Genomic DNA, 18246 nt, shown 5'->3' with positions numbered 1-18246 from the left:
TTTTGTTAATGAGGCACCCTGTGACCTCACAGAATTAATGCTGTATTTTAAACTAGGGGAAAAAATTCTCTAAGTCTTAGTGGGAGCACGGCTGGTATATAAAGCCCATATAATGCATTTTGAGCTGCTGGAAGTTACTTATATTGGATGTTTGATGCACCCATTCTGTTTTGCTTTCCTCTGAAACAATTCATTTGCCTTTTAAATGGAATCACAAAAATACTTAATAAAAATGGTAATACATCCAAGGGAACATCGTTATAGCCAAAGGATTGATGTAGAGAAAATTTTAGTAAATGAACATGGAGGTGGTACGTGGAGGCTGAAGACGGCTTTGGGATATTCATTAAGTGACAGTGGGCTTCATGACATTTTTCTTTTAAAAGATAGTACGTTGTGGTCAGGATTCTTTTTGTAAATTTTATCTGTGGGTTAGTGTGCCTTTCTCTGGAGGATCTTTCACAACCAGTCACAAATAAGAGTATGGCAGAGAACTGCTCTGTGGAAAATTAGACTGTAGAACAGTTCTGAAGGCATCAACTCTCACATCCCAGTTCTAGTAAGTCTTGAGGCCATAAGCATCACAGATGAACCTCTCTGATCATAAAGAAGTGATTTAAAGAAGATGAGTAGAAATTTCCACAAATGACCATAAACCTGGGAACCTAAAATTCAGCAGCAAGCTTTGGATTCCATGTCCTCTTCCCCTTGCCCTCCATCTCCAAAAGATAAAAGTCCGATGGTGAGAAAATCAGCAAGTTAGTTTCTAAAACTGCATTTCTCACTGTCAGAATGGCCCTCATCAAAAAAAATCTACAAACAATAAATGCTGGAGAGGGTGTGGAGAAAAGGGAACCCTTTTGCACTGTTGGTGGGAAGGTAAATTGATACAGCCACTATGGAGAACAGTATGGAGGTTCCTTAAAAAACTGAAGATAGAACTACCATGTGACCCAGCAATCCCACTACTGGGCATATACCCTGAGAAAACCACAATTCAAAAAGACACATGCACCCCAATGTTCATTGCAGCACTATTTACAATATCCAGGACTTGGAATCAACCTAAATGTCCATCAAGAGAGGAATGGATAAAGAAGATGTGGTACAAATATACAATGGAATATTACTCAGCCATAAAAAGGAATGAAATTGGGTCATTTGTAGAGATGTGGATGGACCTAGAGACTGTCATACAGAGTGAAGTCATACAGAGTGAAGTAAGACAGAAAGAGAAAAACAAAATATTGTATATTAATGGATATATGTGGAATTTAGAAAAATGGTACAGATGAACTTGTTTCCAAGACAGAAATAGAGATACAGATGTAGAGAACAAACGTATGGACACCAAGGGGGGAAAGCCGGGAGGGTGGTGGTGGGATGAATTGGGAGATTGGGATTGACATATATACACTGATATGTATGAAATAGATAACTAATAAGAACATGCTGTATAAAAAATAAAATAAAATAAAATTCAAAAAAAGATAAATTTTAAAGACTCCAAGGCATTTATGAGGATTATATCTATCAATATTTATACTGGAGATATAAAATGAGAAATTGAAAAATATGTATTTATGAAATCATTTAAAATAACCGTAATAGACCTATTATATGTTAACAAAAAGAACACATGCATTAATAAAAAGTAACTCTATTTTCCAAACTAAAACTACAGTGAGAAGAGTGGCATCATTCTACATTTTTGCAAATCTCCACTGTCTAGCTTAACAGAAAACAGCTGGACTCTCCTACGTGCTTCCACGTTCAATTTGTTGCAAAATTCCAGGTCACATGACCCCTGAACACTCTTAGACCACTCGTGAGAGAATAAGAGTTGAAAAAGTCAAATAACACCTTAGCATCATTATGAAAATAATTCAGCCTAACTGACCCATGGAAAGGATCCTGAGGACCCTCCCCGAGTTGCCCCTGCAGTCCGCGACTGCAGTGTGAGGGCAGGTGGATTACATTAAAGGGCCAACACGATTCTGAGCTCTTTATTTTCATCCAACCCTCCAACCCTGTGAAGGACCCATCCTTATCTTTACCCCTATTTCATAGGTGGGGAAACTGAGGCCGAGAGACACTAAATAAAGTCAGTGGCAGAGCTGGACTTACACCCAGCAGTCAAATTCTAGCACCCTACACCTTGACCCTGATGCTATACTGCCTGCAGGTTTAGAAAGCTGCGGGCAGGCATATTCCCAGGACATTGGAAGCAAGAGTTTAGGCAACTAGCAAGGGCTTTGCCAAAAGACTGAACCGGGACTGAACTGAACTGCCAAACACACACTTACCCCCTCCAGCTTCCCCCAGTCCGTGGCTCTGGGTTCCCACTGGACCGGCTTTGCTAGTGTGGCTTCAGTTCCGAGTGAAGGAATCCTTCAGCAGAAGGCACAGCATGAAAACTTGCAGTGCAAACCTGGGAACAAGGAGAGGGAGAGGTCCCTCCTTTATGTGTCACCTGGCCTGGAGTCAGGAGTGTTTTCCACATGTACTGTCTCTCTTCTCAATATTGATCCTTCTTAGAGAAGCAAAGCCTTGCAGCAGCCCGACCAGCACGCACACACACGTGAGTTCTTTCAGTGTTTTTCAAGCTATCAAACAGCACAATGAAAATTAGAATAACTATACCTTGATAAAAGTAAACTCTCAGGCTTCCCTGGTGGCGCAGTGGTTGAGAGTCTGCTTGCCGATGCAGGGGACACGGGTTTGTGCCCCAGTCTGGGAAGATCCCATGTGCCGTGGAGCGGCTGGGCCTGTGAGCCATGGCCGCTGAGCCTGCACATCCGGAGCCTGTGCTCCACAGCGGGAGAGGCCGCAACAGTGAGAGGCCCACGTAACACACACACACACACACACACACACACACACACATAAAGTAAACTCTCACAAACTTTTGAAAGTTGATGTGTAGTGAAACTTAAGATCTATTAAAAATTAATAAAAATAGATGGCTGTCATATTTTTAAACATAAATATTTTCTTGATGTTGACAAAATACCATTTAACATCTCTGAAATGGGTGTCTCATAGCATTGTGTCTTTTTTATTCAACCAAGCATCGTGTCTCTCATCACACAATATTTTAGAACACTTCATCTTTAGCTTATCTAGGCCTAAAATGAAGTCATATTATGTCTTTCCCTTATGGAAAAATCAACTAGTATGTTAGGCCTTTGGGCAAGGTCTTCTCTTCTTGCTACCCAGTATTTTAACAGACTTCTTACTCTATCAAATAAAAAGAGAAAAAGAAAAAGAAAACACACACACAAACACGCCTTCTTAAAGTTTGGAAAAACACATTGAGGTACAGCCTGGCCATTGGTGATAAAGACCCCACTGGCACAGAAGAAGTTAAATCCTGTCTAATCTCTCCTCCTCCTCTCTCTCACATCTTAACCAAAGAATCATTTCCATCTCCAAGCTGTTTCTAATTAGGTGTTAATGACCTCAGAGTTGTGTGAGTTTACCATGTTCTGTACCTCATTTGATTTCCCCCTCCTCCCAGGCTAAAACAATACCAAGAGGACTGAAATGAAGATAAAATACACCTCTATGGTCCCACTGGTTATTGGATCAGAGATATATAAATACAGAGAAGTCCAGAGGGAAAGATTATTATTAACACTACTTCCATGACCTATGCTAACCAAGAAATGAAAGTAATTATAGCGCTTTCATGTGCTGGGCAAGGGGTCCTCAGACTTGGAAATCATGAATGAAACGAGGACACGCGAGTGCCACTGATGCTTCGGGGGCTGGAAGTTTGGGGACCGACGGCCCCTGCATACAGAAGGAACGACACGACACACAGTCCCTGGGAAGTGTCAGAAAGAAAATGTTTTTTCCTGAAGTAAAACAGCCATAGTTATTAACCTGCAAAATAAGAACTAAGTAAATGGGAAAATAATTGAATAAGAGAAAAAAAGATGTATTATATACGGTGCCTGATAGCAAAATGCCACAGTACCTGAGAGGTTTCCAGAATGATGTTATGCAGACAAAACAGTGAATTCCAAAGGACCAAATGTGTCTTCTAATCGGTGAATTAAATGATTATATGCATACATGCCTGTGCTCTCTATACCCCAGCTTCCCATTTGTGAATGAATTAGGTTGAAGTAAATATTTAGTCTCCAGGAATCCTTGGTGCAACGTTTTATTTATTTATATTTTTAAAATTGCACACGTTATGACTATAACTGGCAGTGCCTCTTACTAAGGACTCATTCAGTTGTTTTAAAAAAATAATTCTCAACAGATTTTAGCCAAGGATTCAGAGGAAAAAGAGTTACCAACCAAAACCTCAAATGTTATAAAACAAGATGAATCATCTTGAAGTGCTGTTAAATACATAAATCTTGAACAGTCTCAAAAATATGCCTGAAAATAGAGTGACCTGGGTATCATTTAAAGAGGAGAAATGGAAAAAAGAAAAAAAGGAGGAGGTGGAAATAAAAGCAAAATGCCATTACAGCATATTGACTGAGCTGGTAAAGTCACCACGATTAAAATGAAGCAATTCACTTTGAACTAACTCTAGTTGACTTGGCTAATGTGCCTCGGGACAGTCTGTGACCAGCCAGAGGAAGCCTTTTGTGCTTCAGTTAGCAATAAAGCCTGGAAATCCTGACTCTTTCAACGATGAACACAGATAACAGAGGAAACCAGAAATGCCTGGGCTCTTGTATTATACTTTCAGCCTGCAAGTCGTCTAGCTGTGCCGCTTCAACACGGTTGAGGTTTTTATACGTGGACCACTTTAAACCTCGTAAAGCCTTCTGCACATAGAAACTCCATCAGTCACCCAATTTAGCCTATTAACGTGGCAAAATACATTGTTCAAGATGTGTCCAAAATAGAACATTGAATCAGTGGTGGAAAAGGGAACTCTGACTCATGAAACCTACAAAATTGGCTAAGGTTTCTATTATTAACCAAATATAAGATCAGTTGTTCTTTGGTCTTTTCAGGTGGGCTGTCCACGTGTCTGTATATCCTGTTTCATTTTGTTTTGTGGAAAAACCGAACAATCTGCTAGGAACAGATGTTTTGCAATCTTTGGGCGGGAGAACAGTGGTAGGATTAAGAAGCCCTTCGGATTCCTGTGCTTCTGGCTCTGCTCTGATAAACACGTAGCTTTCATTTCAGGAGGGCTGCTTGATGTCCGCATATCTGAGTACCTACAGCGTATAACCCACCCCCAAAACAAAACAAAACAAAATCTGCTAAACACCCCGCTTTCCCTCCCCAGCAGTTATTTATGAGGCAAGTTTACAGCGTATTTCTACAGGTTAGTCAGTGTCACATCACTGACCTGTACAGGTTTAGATGCAGAAACGAATTGTCTCCCTGTTCTTCAGTGGGAGAAATGCCTCCTTTTTGATGCTTTTTTTTTTTGCTGTACGCGGGCCTCTCACTGCTGTGGCCTCTCCCATTGCAGAGCACAGGCTCCGGACACACAGGCCCCGCGGCCATGGCTCGCGGGCCCAGCCGCTCCGCGGCATGTGGGATCCTCCGGGATCGGGGCACGAACCCGTGTCCCCTGCATCGGCAGGCGGACTCTCAACCACTGCGCCACCAGGGAGGCCCCTTTTTGATGCTTTGATGCCACTGTGTAAAAGACAGCGAAGTGAGGTACATGAAGCTAGGTTAAAACTCTTCATATAACTCTACTAGGTTGACAAAGCTCTGGATTAAAAATCAGTCACGCATGCAAAAAATGTAATAAATGAATGAAAATGTATGTTATGGGTCATTGCTGCTTTAATAGCACCTTTGTGCTGTGGAATCCAAATAGCAACAGTCATCTTATCCACGCCTCACAAATGAAATAACGTTAGGTTTCTAGGCACCTAACGGCACACAGCTAGCACAGACCGAGGCTCCTGCCCACGGATTTATTTCACGCAAACACCGAGGGCATGCAGAGACAACTTATCAGTCCGAGAGAGGACTCCATTTAAAGCTGCTGCAACACGGATGCTGTGGTTCATCTCCATTTTTCAGCTAAATAGAGGTTTTCTTTTTCACTTCATGTAATGTCTTCAACCAGCTCGATCCTTCTAGTAAAGTGCAAACTCTGTAACAATATATCTTCTATTATGCCGCTTGTTACTTTACTAAGACAGGAAATTAAAGCAATAAAACACTTTCAAAATGGTAGGGCACACTCAGGCACTCATTTTTCTTATGTACTGTATTATTCTTCAAAATACCTTTTATGATACTAATATTAAACTCTTTGAAGTCTGAAGAATCTGTTGAAAGTGTTGAATTTCTAAGATATAGAGCCCAAACACTGCCTCTACTCACGCATTTATTAAAATGGAATATGTGGTTGAACATTTTAAAACACAAAATACAGTACGGTTAAATAATATATGACCAGATACATTTCAAGTCCACATTAGAGAGTCCATTGTGTGGAAATTTGATTGAAGGCTCAGGAAAATCTATTTTGCTTTTTCTCACCTGGTGTGAACAAATGCACAACATATGTGGTCGTTCATATAAAAGGCTGGTAACTGCAAAACGAAGTGCTGAGAACCAGACAAATACCGTAATGGCCACTTATGCAGCAGGTTCATATAAAAGAAATTGAATCAGGCTTATGAGGCTGTTCCTTCTTTATTAACCTCCTGGGAAAAGGTCAGACAACTGTTCTTTTAATACTAAGAGTACTATGTGAAAATGGCTAAAAGAGAAATATAAAAAACTGCAATGCATCCTAGGCAGTATATTAGGTAATTGTATTAAACAGCTTAGAGAGATGTGGGAAAAAGCCCTCTTCATTGACTACTATGAAAAAAAAATCGTCTTATTTTCATTTTAGCAATATTCATTTCATCCAAACTTACGGAAAAAGAAGTAGAAAAAAAAGAAATGGATAAAAGGAAAACCACTGAAAGTGAAAATTTAGGAGATGTGAGAGCTCATAAAACAGGTCTCTTCCCTCATTCACACCCACCTTCCAGGCCCTCCTCCCTCCTTTCTTCCTTCCTCCCTTCCTTTTGCAAAGGTTTGCTAAAAAAGCAGAGGCTGAGGATGATGAACATCTTTCCCTCAAGACCGCACAAAACTCCAACTTCCCCTTAGGTGAAACTGCAATGTTGCCTCAGCTGTGCAGGAATTTTTCTCTTCTTTGGAAACCCCCCAAACAGTTGATCTCTTTCTCAACGTGTCATTTAAAACAACAGCTATTTAGCAGGTGTGAATGTTCCAATTAAATAGCAACTGCTTTTTGGAGGTGATCGTAAGACCCTTTGCAGTGTCAGGCTCCAACCCCATCCACTGCCTCCCCTTGCTCAGCTGATTAGGGTCAGCACTTTAAAATTAGAAAATGAAGCCCTTGAACCTCTCATCACCACTATAGGCATACTTGCTAACATTAAAGGATCTTCCCTACACCAAAGGGAAGTCAAATTGGCCTGCCTGCTGATAATTTACTCCAGCCCTTTACCAATTCCTCTCCCTGTCTCAGAAATATCTTTTTGATATTTTTTGAAACACTGCACTAAATTCCCAGTGATAAAATTAGCTGGTCCAGTCTGAGGCATTAGTCCTCAATAACTTATGTTTCCCTTCTCATCTGCCACCATTCCTCTCTGCTGGAATTCCAAAGCAATCAACTACCTGGGGATACTTTTCCCCAGAGACCTTTTTTAGCACACTATATCAATTAACACAAAAGCAATTTTGGACCCCCTCCAATACCCAGCACTACCATCTGGTCTCCCTGGAACCTCATGGAGGGGGGCAGATTTCAATTTGTCAAAACAATGTAAACTCCCCAAATTATTTTCAAATTATGTGTGTTTAACGTCGTGCCCATTCATCTCTTAAAAGGTGTTTTGCAAATTCTTTTAAATTGATTCTCCACCTTGCATGCTTGCTCTCTCTCTCAGGCAAGAAGAAATTAGGGTTATAAAGGTGGAAGTTTAACTCAAAAGAAATAAGAGTTTGTAAAATCTAAATAGCTTATAACCAAGGACAATAAGAAATGATTAGATGCGTTCACACTCTCCAAGCCCACTTGCCTGTCTCCCCGTGATTACTGTGGGGATATGACCTTTAGGCAACAAAACGTGATCGTATCTGAGAGATACCGAGAAGGCTCTCGCATCCAAGGAAAATGTTCCAGATGTCGCCGTTTTTCACCTTCCCTTTAAGGCTTTGCAAATTCCTACTAGAATATAAGCAATTAATTTGAAAGTATTAATAAATGAAGTCATTTTTAAACTCATTTTAATCGGTTTGGCAGATGAGTTTGGCTGTTAACTTGAAAAGTTCTGATGTGAAGACAAGTGTCAGGCAATCTCTTATCTTTTTTTGGGCTGCGTTGGGTCTCCATTGCTGCACGCAGGCTTTCTCTAGTTCCAGTGAGCCGGGGCTACTCTTCGCTGCGATGCGCAGGCTTCTCACTGTGGTGGCTTCTCTTGTTGCGGAGCATGGGCTCTAGGCATGCAGCCTTCAGTAGTTGTGGCTCGCGGGCTCTAGAGCGCAGGCTCAGTAGTTGTGGCGCACGGGTTTAATTGTTCGCCGGCATGTGGGATCTTCCCGGGCCAGGGCTCGAACCTGTGTCCCTTGCATTGGCAGGCAGATATAACCACTGAACCACCAGGGAAGCCCCAGTGGCAGGCAATCTCTAGATCAATGCTAGCCAACACAGCAGCCATTGGCCACCTGTGGCTATTTAATTTAAATGTGAACTAGTTAAAACCAAATACACTTTTAGAAACTCAGCTCCTCAGTCATCCTAGCCACATTTTAAGGCTCAGTAACCATATATGACTGGTGACTGCCCTGCTGGACAACACACAATAAGACACCCCCATCACCGAAGCCAGTGCTATTGGACCACACTGATGTCTAAGAACATGGGATGTGCCACGTGAAGGGTAGCCGGCTGTATGCACACACAATTCTTCTTGATGTAAAAGATGGAAAATGGCCCCCAAAGCAGGCAGGACGTGTGCAAAAAAACAAATTGCAGAGTCCTGAGTAGGGTTCCCTGTGCTCTACAGTAGGTCCTTATTAGTTACCTATTTTATATATAGTAGTGTGTGTGTGTCAATCCCCATCTATCCCTCCCCCCCTTAACCCCCTGGCAACCATAAGTTTATTTTCTACATCTGTAACTCTATTTCTGTTTTGTAGGTAAGTTCACTTGTACCCTTCTTTTTAGATTCCACATATAAGAGATATCATATGTTTTCCTCTATATGGGAAAAGAATCTGAAAAAGAGTGGATATATGTATATGTATAACAGTCACTTTGCTGTATACCTGAAACTAACGCAACATTGTAAATCAACTATACCCCAATAAAAATTAAAAACAAACAAACAACAAACAAATTGCAGCTTGTCTGACTCTTGCTGAGACTGAAACAGAGCAGGACCATAGTACGGTCCTTCCTCCCAACCCCTGTCTCCGCTTGCCTTTTGTCTGTAGGAAAACTTTAGCCAAAGAATCAGTTTACTCAGAGAAGTGAGAAAATGCAGGAACAGAGGAAAACAGTGTAACAAACTAAATAATAATAGTTTAGTCCTTAAGCAAAGTCAAGGACCTTCAGCTCCTCCTCAAGGGCTACAGATCATATTCTGAGCCGTGTCCTGTGAGCTGTCTTGTACATACTAAACCCCACCAGGTGTAAGAAGTTAACTACCTGATGACCAGGCTGTAGCCGTGACATAAGCTGCCACAATTCCGAGAACTGGCCTCAAGGAGATAGGAACAAACCGACCCAAGAACTGAAGACTAACTGTACTTGAAACAATCAAGATGACGCTGGTCAGAGCACCGCAGGACCAATTTCAAGATGACGGTCAGAGCGGCCTGTGCTGTTTCTGCAGGTGGCCCCTCCCTCCGCCTGTAAAAGCTCCTGCCCCCGACCGTCGGGGTGGGAGTCGGTCTTCGGACAGGAGTCGCCGCCCCCCATCCTGTTGCTGGCATCTGAAATAAATCAAACAAGCTTTCCTTTCCACCCACCTTGCCTTTTTATTTGGCTTTTGGGCAACAAGCAGGCGGATCCCCACTTTTCGGCAACACAAGGGGGCCCTTTCCATTAGCACGAAGCGTAAATGAAAGTTGAGGACACCTTGGTGTGCTTGGTTGTACGGAATTGAACAGATGTATCTCATTTTCTGCATGCTTTTGGCTGATGACTCCTGCCTCCACTGATAATAATCATCCTGCCTCTCTGCCCGGCCAGGTGCTCTAAATGGAGCTGATTCTAGCCCTGGCTCTGGGCAAAGACCCTGGGCTGGCCGACGACTCTGGGCTGGCCGAGCCTTGCAGCTCTCTAGCTAGTGAGATAAATGAAAACTGTTCAGCCCCTGAGCCGAGCCGACCGCATCCCACTAGAGCTGCTTCTGGCCTCCTGCCTGAGTGACTGGGAGGGAACGCGCCGCCCCCTCAGCTGGAGTTGCTCAGAAGGCGATGCCCCAGGCTAGCAGCCATCTTACCCCACAAGAGGAGAAGGGCCGCTGACTGATGACTACGGAGAGGACAGCAGAGGCGGGGGAGGTAAGAGACCAGGTCCTGGGGCCTGCGCGTCAGGCACTGGGTCCACTCATGCTCGGAGCCAGTTGTCCCCGGATTCATGCAATTCTCTGCATTTCCCTGTGGGACACACACTTCTCTCGCATCGGTGGGTAAATGTCCACACGCACAGTCAGGCACACAGCTTATACCGGACCTTCAAGTTGTATGGAACAGACTAAAGAGCATTCCTGGCAGAGAGAAGAACATCTGCGGAGGTCCTAGGGCGGGAAGGAGCCTGACACGTTGAAGGAATGGGAGCAGGGCAGCGTGGCGGAAGAGTCACAAGCTGGGCTGGTTGGGTGGCACAGCAGGAGGAAGAGGTGCGGCGTGGAGATTGGGGCGCATTTCACAAACAGTGAGGACAACACGGGGTGACTCTGCTCACATGAGTGACAACCCTTTGGCCGCTCCGGTGCATATGGAAGAGAAACCAGGCCGGAAACATAGCGGCAGTGAGGAAAGTCAGGTGGGAGACTGTGGCGGGTTGGACCAGGATGCGGGCAGGAGCGTGGAGAAAAGCGGTGGAGGTGGGAGGCGGTTTGAGGAGAGAATCGAGAGGACTCGAAATCAAGAGTTTGGGCTGGCGCACCTGGGTGGGGGGTGACGGCATTTACCAGGACGAGGCACCAAGGAAGGAAGAGAAGAGGGTGGGACGTGCAGTGATGCCCTGTCATTTGATGAAGAGGGTAACGTGGACTGTCCAATGAAATCCAAACGTACAAATGAATTCTCCACTCTTAGAGCTGGAAATTGCCCTGAGGAAACAATGAGTCAAAAATTCAACTTAGGCTTAAATCCCACAGGCCCAACGCTATCAAAAGATTTTAACTGCTAACTTGTTTTTGGACAATTAGGGTACCGCTTATTAGATTATAATAATGTTCCAAAAATACCATTTCTAAGACGAGAGTCTGATGCTATTCTAGTACTTTTCTAGTGCACTTGCTTTATATTCTTTCTCTGGTGCTTAAGAAGATGAGTGGACTCTACTATAATTGTCTTCTATTGTACTGGTGTACGTGTTTTCTTATTTATTCATTTGTGTATTTCTTTGCTTACCGTATGACCTAGTAGGTTCATATACCAGTGTACACTAGTCCTGTATTTTTGATCTCAAGTGATCCAAGCCACCTGGCGAGTCCAAAATTACCTGACTGTATTATACCATAGCAATAAGAGCCATCACTTAATAAACACTTTGTATAATAACATGTATTAAATCAACCTCCATGACAACAATACGAGGTAGTCTCATTGCTCCATTTTACAGATGAAGAACTGAGGTACAGAGGGGTTAAGTAACTTCCCAAGGACACAGAGAGCTGAAACGTGCCCCAGACTGTTTGTATCCAGAAGCCACAGTCTGATTCTGTGCTACCTCCTGGGTCGTGCGACTAGATTCAGTTCACACCACTGGGGCCAGTATCTTGATTCAAATGCAGGGAAATGAAATGCTCTGTATAAATCATCCTTACCTTTCTATTTGAAAAAAGTATTATCATAGCAGAATTTCAAATCCTACAATAAAATCATAATATGCCATAGACTACGATACATTGATTAGAAAATTCTTAAAGAAAAATTTCCTGTGAACAACTTTGGCCGGGCTCAGGGTAAGGGTGCAAGGCGTTCTGTCATTTCATGTTACGTTTAGTCTGGGGGTAGGGCAGCTCAGAAGGCAGTGGCCCTGGTCAGGATGAACACACACTGCTGGGGCACTCAGGAGCAGGGTACTCTTTGGATTTGGTGCTGTACGTGGTCTCCAAGAAAATCCCAGGTGGGGCTCAAAGCAGGAAAAGTATTATCTGATCTGAGAGGGCAGGAAGTACTGAGGTGCCATCCTGAGGAACAGGAAGGAGATAATTTATATTTTGAAGGATATCATAATGCTTCCTCATTTTTTTCTCTCTCTACAGTGAAAATTCTGATGAAGCATCTCTTTGAATTCTTGTTTAACAGAGGAGTCAGTATATTTGATGAAAAGAGCATTCCGATATCTAAGTGGACCTTCCCAGTTTTTAATGGAGACTTTTATTTTATTGCAGCCCTGATAGGACTAGGCAGCTCAAAGCTTTAACCACAACAGAAGTTTCTTTAGGCAAGTTGAAGTCATCTTTATTTCTAGTCTTTTTTTTAATGCAATTTATTGGTGATGGCAGATTCTCTTCTGAAGCTACTACTGAAAGAACATTTTCTCCATGATTTTATTTCCAAGGGGTTTTAAGATTTTTGAAGGCAAGGATTATATCTTTATGCTCCTTTATACTCATCAAAGCAGCTTCTAGCATTCCTTGTGTGCAGTAGGTGCTCGTTGGATGGAAAAAAGCACTATTTCTGTGATATTTCATGTCATTCTTATTGAAACTTTAGAGGAAACATTTAGGGACAAATTCTCCCTACCCAGTGCATGGTTTGCTTTCCTTCTTGAACCTAAATATTTCATAGGCTTTTGAGGCACTGGAATCTTCTGATGGTTATTGTTGATTTTATTCTTCTTCTTACATAAGTGTTTATTTCTTTGGTGCCAGCAAACCAGTCCTAATGGAAGTGGCTGATAATAACAACACAAAGCATTTAAATAATACTTTAAGATCTACAATTCTGGACTTCCCTGGCAGTCCAGTGGTTAAGACTCCATGCTTCCAGTGCAGTGGGTTTGATCCCTGGTCCAGGAACTAGGATCCCACATGCCATGCGGCACAGCCAAAAAATAAAAAAATAAAAATAATAATTTTCCTATCCATCCCTTCACTTCCATGGACCCTCCCACAATATAGTTATCGAGGTATTAGTATCTTCGATTGGAATTTTCTTCTCTTAAGTATCACACCACGATAGATGCAAGATCAGCTGATTGTCTCAACTGCATTTCAAAAAGTTTTTCCTGCTTCATATAGAGTCAGTAAATGAATATGGCAGTAATTTCAACCACTGTGGCATTTTGTCATTAAGAGCCTCTTCATGTCCTAGAGTTTCATGTTGAGTCATCCCGATAGCCTGGTTACATCCCTAATAAACACTGAGAGAGGAGCAGGAAATAGCCATTTCAGCAGGTGGCACCTCACATATTTGCAGTTTCTGTCCCTCCTTTAGTCAACATAGTTGAAGGCTGCATGATGACTGAGTAACCACTGATTGGTCCTATTGTGTATTTGTGACTCTTCTTTTTTTATGTCAAATTTTAGTATGCAGAAGATACTGTGCAGGATCAAAACCAGATATGTGATACATGCACCAAGCTCAAATATAACAATGCCATGTGGTCAGGGAATTTTTTCTTCAGGCTGACTTGGGCTGATAGCAAGCTCTTTTGGTGGTGGCCGTGTGTCAGAAGTTGCCTAGAGATGCTAAAATTTAGTCCTTAAAAACTGAAACTCCTTATACCTCCTCTACCTCTATTCTTTCTTTTTCTTTTTTAAACTTTGGGAGGAACATTTCTTGAGAATGGGTGACTTGCCTAGCCTCACACAAGACGGATTTGGGCAGATATTAAGGATATTTCAATTGCCGATGATGGAGAATTTTCATTTCAAGTCTAGACTTCATGTAAAACTTGTCACTAATGACAAAAAAATATTGGCAGAAATCTCATACAAATGATGATGTGCAGTACCTACTACTAACTACAATGAAGGAAAAACTCTCCAAAAGCAGTCACCTCAGTAGGTCTCAGAAAAATGGAAATCAAGGCAAAAATAAAATGCCATTTACCTCCATTTGACCGGCAAAATTACTCAGTGAGGAATACTCCTTAACGAGAGATAGGATGGGGATTGACAGAATCTCTTTTCTATGGCTGTGGGAGTATAAATTGGTAAATCCACTTTGCAAACTACTTTATCTTATAAAGTTGAGCATGTATATTTCTTCCTACCCACCAATTCCATTTTAAATATATTGCTTAATTTTAATTGTTTCTCACCTTATAAAAAGGGTTTTATAGTGGATTGTATTGTGGCACCCAAAAGACAGGTCCACCAGGGGCCTAAAATATGTCACCTTATTTGGGAAAAGGGTCTTTGTAGATGTAACTCAGACTCTAAGGATGAGATCATCCTGGATTAGGGTATGCCCTCCATCCAAGGACAAGTGTCCTTTTAAGGGAAGAGAAGTCACACAGAGGAGAAGGGGATGTGAGGACAAGGCAGTTGGAATGATGTGTCTATAAGCCAAGAAACGCCAGTCATTATGGACTGAATTGTGTTCCCCCAGCACCTCAGAATGTGGGTGTATTTGGAAATAGCACCTTTAGAGAGGTAATTACGTTAAAACGAGGCCTTTAGGATGGGCCTTAATCCAATCTAACTGGTGTCCTAATAAGAAGAGGGTATTAGAACACAGAAAGACATGAGGGGGACACCTGCATGCACAGAGGGACCACCGTGTGGAGGGGCAGCAGGTGGGTGCACTTTGGCCAGCAAAGGGAAAGGACCCAGAAGACCCAACCCTGACACTGCCTTGACCTTGGACTTCCACCCTCCAGGACTGTGGGAAAAGACACTTCTGTTGTTGAAGTCACCCAACCCGTGGTGCTTTGTTATGGCAGCCTGAGCAAACTATATGCCAAGGATTTCCAGTGACCCCCAGAAGCTAGGAGGGAGGTATGGAAAGAATCCCCCTTAGAGCCTCCAGAAGGAGTGAGGCTCTGCCAGCATCTGGATTTCAGACATTTGGCCCCCCAAACTGTGGGAGAGTAAATGTCTGTTGTTTTGAGTTGCCCAGTGTGTGATAATTTGGTATAGCGGCCTTAGGAAACATCACACCCAAGAGAAAGTGCTGCCCCGGAGCACCAGCAGTCCTGCTCCTAGAACACAGCAAGTGCACCCACACCTAGAGTCTCCTACAAATCACAACAGGGAGCCACAAAGCCTTTCCCCAACCCCCCATTTGGGTAACGTAAGAAATTTGCTTGAAAATTTGATAACCGACCCATCAACCCATTGGGGCTCCCTCCCCATGTCAAGGATGCACGTCTGAGGGTGAGGGTGTGGGTGTGTGCACGTGGTGGGAGGATCGCAGCCACAGCCCTGGGAGGCCAGAGAAAGGATGGCGCCCTCCCCAGATCCCCAGGGCCAGGGTCCAGGCGGACCAGGCTCCCTAGCCCGTGGCACACTGCCTCCATTCTCTTTGGATGGTATGGTTTGGGGAGGTGGCTAGAATGACCAGGAAACCTCAAGTCTCAAAAGCCGGGAGCTGGGGAGAGGACTTGCCTGCCAGGGAAGCTTCACCCTGTCCCACTGTAGGTTCAGGCAGGTCTCAGCACCTCCCAGGAATAGCTGGCCTGGGTCTACCTTCTGCCTACTCTGGCCCCTCAGGTCACATAGGCATGGTGGCTCCTCTAGCCTCTGGATTAGAGGTCCATTCCCGAGAAATGGACTCTGGGTCCTTGGGTGGGAACATGAGTCAGGCTGTGGGTGCAGCTGAATTGATCACATTTACTATTTTGTGATATGGTCTATGAGCTTCGATTTATGCTGTGACTTAAATTCTCCAGGGGAAGCTGTTTCAACAAGAATATTCATAACAGCTTTATGTGCAAGAGCAAAGACCTGGAAACAATCTAAATGCCCACAGGAGAAGAATGGACGAATTCACTGAGGGTATATTCACACAATAGAATATTACACAGCCTTCAAAATGACTGAATCATGGCAACAAGGAACAAAGTGGTTATTAGCCTTAGCAATAAAATACTCAGTGAAAAAAGTACGTCACGGGAGATTACATATGACATAACTATGAAATACATGTGAAAACAACCAAAACTAAAAATATCTGATTTTTCGGTTTCCCTGGTGGCGCAGTGGTTGAGAGTCTGCCTGCCGATGCACGGGACACGGGTTCATGCCCCGGTCCGGGAAGATCCCACATGCCGCAGAGCAGCTGGGCCCATGAGCCATGGCCGCTGAGCCTGCGCGTCTGGAGCCTGTGCTCCGCAACGGGAGAGGCCACAACAGTGAGAGACCCACGTACCACACACACACAAAAAAAATCTGATTTTTAACGACACACTTATCTAGGTTAGAGGAAAGAGAATGATGAGTACAAGATTCGGGGTTGGGGGGTCCCCTGGTCCAGGGACAGAAGACTCCAGATGGGGAGGGAACTCTTGGGAAGATCCGTTACTCTGAACGATCTAGATCTGGGGTTGTGAGGTGTGTTCACGAGAGTTAATACATTTTTGCAATAAATTAGTAAATAATTAAAGAAATAATAAAAGAAAATCATAGCTGGCTAAATGACAGGGAGGTGTAACGAAGCAATGATTGTCTAATTATTTGCACATCTGGTTAAAGAATTAAAAGAGCAACCACCTTTTCTCAGAGGTGTTTTTAACTCATAAATACGATCCTGTTTTTATGCAGATAACTGCTTACCGCACCTAATGAAGAACCTCATCTAAAGAGAACGAATACTGAGGCAAAACAGAGAGAGCTACGTGAGTTACCTAATGCTGGGCTAAGTTATGAAACAAGCAAACCAGTCTTCTTAGTTATGTATACAATTTTAGGTGTGGAGGAAATACGACTATCTCAATGGTAGGAGAATGTGTGCAAATTATTCTGCTTTTGATAAGTTGGGTCTCAGCGCCAGTCTTGTTTGCCTAATAATTTGTCTGGGACAAAGCACTGGATCTGCAATTTGTTGTGGCCTTTGAACAAGTTTCTCTGTGTGTCCTCCTTAACCGCGAGGTTACAGCGCCCCGCTGTTGCTTTTGTCCTGATTTTGAATGTGGGACTTATAATGATAGTGTGAATCACTGGAACCTTCTCCGTGCTGTGTCCCTGGTCTTGCTCATAATGAAGGGATAATGGTGCACTCCTCCAATTGGGACGCCCAGAGATAATGAGGCTTGTCAATAAGATATCTCTACTCAACGTGATTCCTCCATTCTCTTTCAACTTGTTTAGACATATTCTACCTATGCGCTTATTAGTATTTGGGGATAACTAGATATGTTTGCCTTTGCCTGGATGTTTACACAACCTTTCACTTTGTCAGTTTCAACTACCATCGCTGAGAAAACAGAGCTGAATGGAAAAACTTCAGATACTTAAATTGCCCACTGGTTAAGGGGTTTTTTAAAAATGCAATGCATGTAAAAGAAGAGAGAAAAATTTGTTTCCATTTAAATTTGCATCCCAGGTATAATGAGATTACTATATATATATATATATATTTGAAAAACCCACATGGTTAAAAACAGTGGCTTATAATATTTTCATAATACTTGAAAAATGGCAAATTGTTCCTTGAATTAATAAGCAAATGATCACTTTCTTCATAGTCATCTTTTCATTCTGGTCAGAATTTCATGGCTGTGTTATTACAGGATAGAATCTTCTACTTTGGTGGCCTTCTTATTTTTCTTCTTTACATTGGGTTGGCCAAAAAGTTCGTTCGAGTTTTTCTGTAAGATGTTACAAAAACCCAAATGAACTTTTTGGCCACCCTAATATTTCTTTAGCAATAAAATTAAGATATGTTAAATACTGGTCTTTTGATAATGGGATAAACATAATTTAGACAATACCTAAATTTTTTTACCTAAATTTCAGATGTTCACTTTTGTCAAAATATCTTTTCATTGTGTCCTATAAGGTAATCAAATATATATCCTTTTAAAGGTAACTTTAAAAAATCTTTGAAAAGAAGTAACATTAGCATTTCTTCTACATAATGCAG

Source organism: Mesoplodon densirostris, chromosome 9, assembly GCF_025265405.1.
Source record: "Mesoplodon densirostris isolate mMesDen1 chromosome 9, mMesDen1 primary haplotype, whole genome shotgun sequence".
NCBI classification, from domain to species: domain Eukaryota; kingdom Metazoa; phylum Chordata; class Mammalia; order Artiodactyla; family Ziphiidae; genus Mesoplodon; species Mesoplodon densirostris.
Note: the sequence above shows the minus strand (reverse complement) of the source record.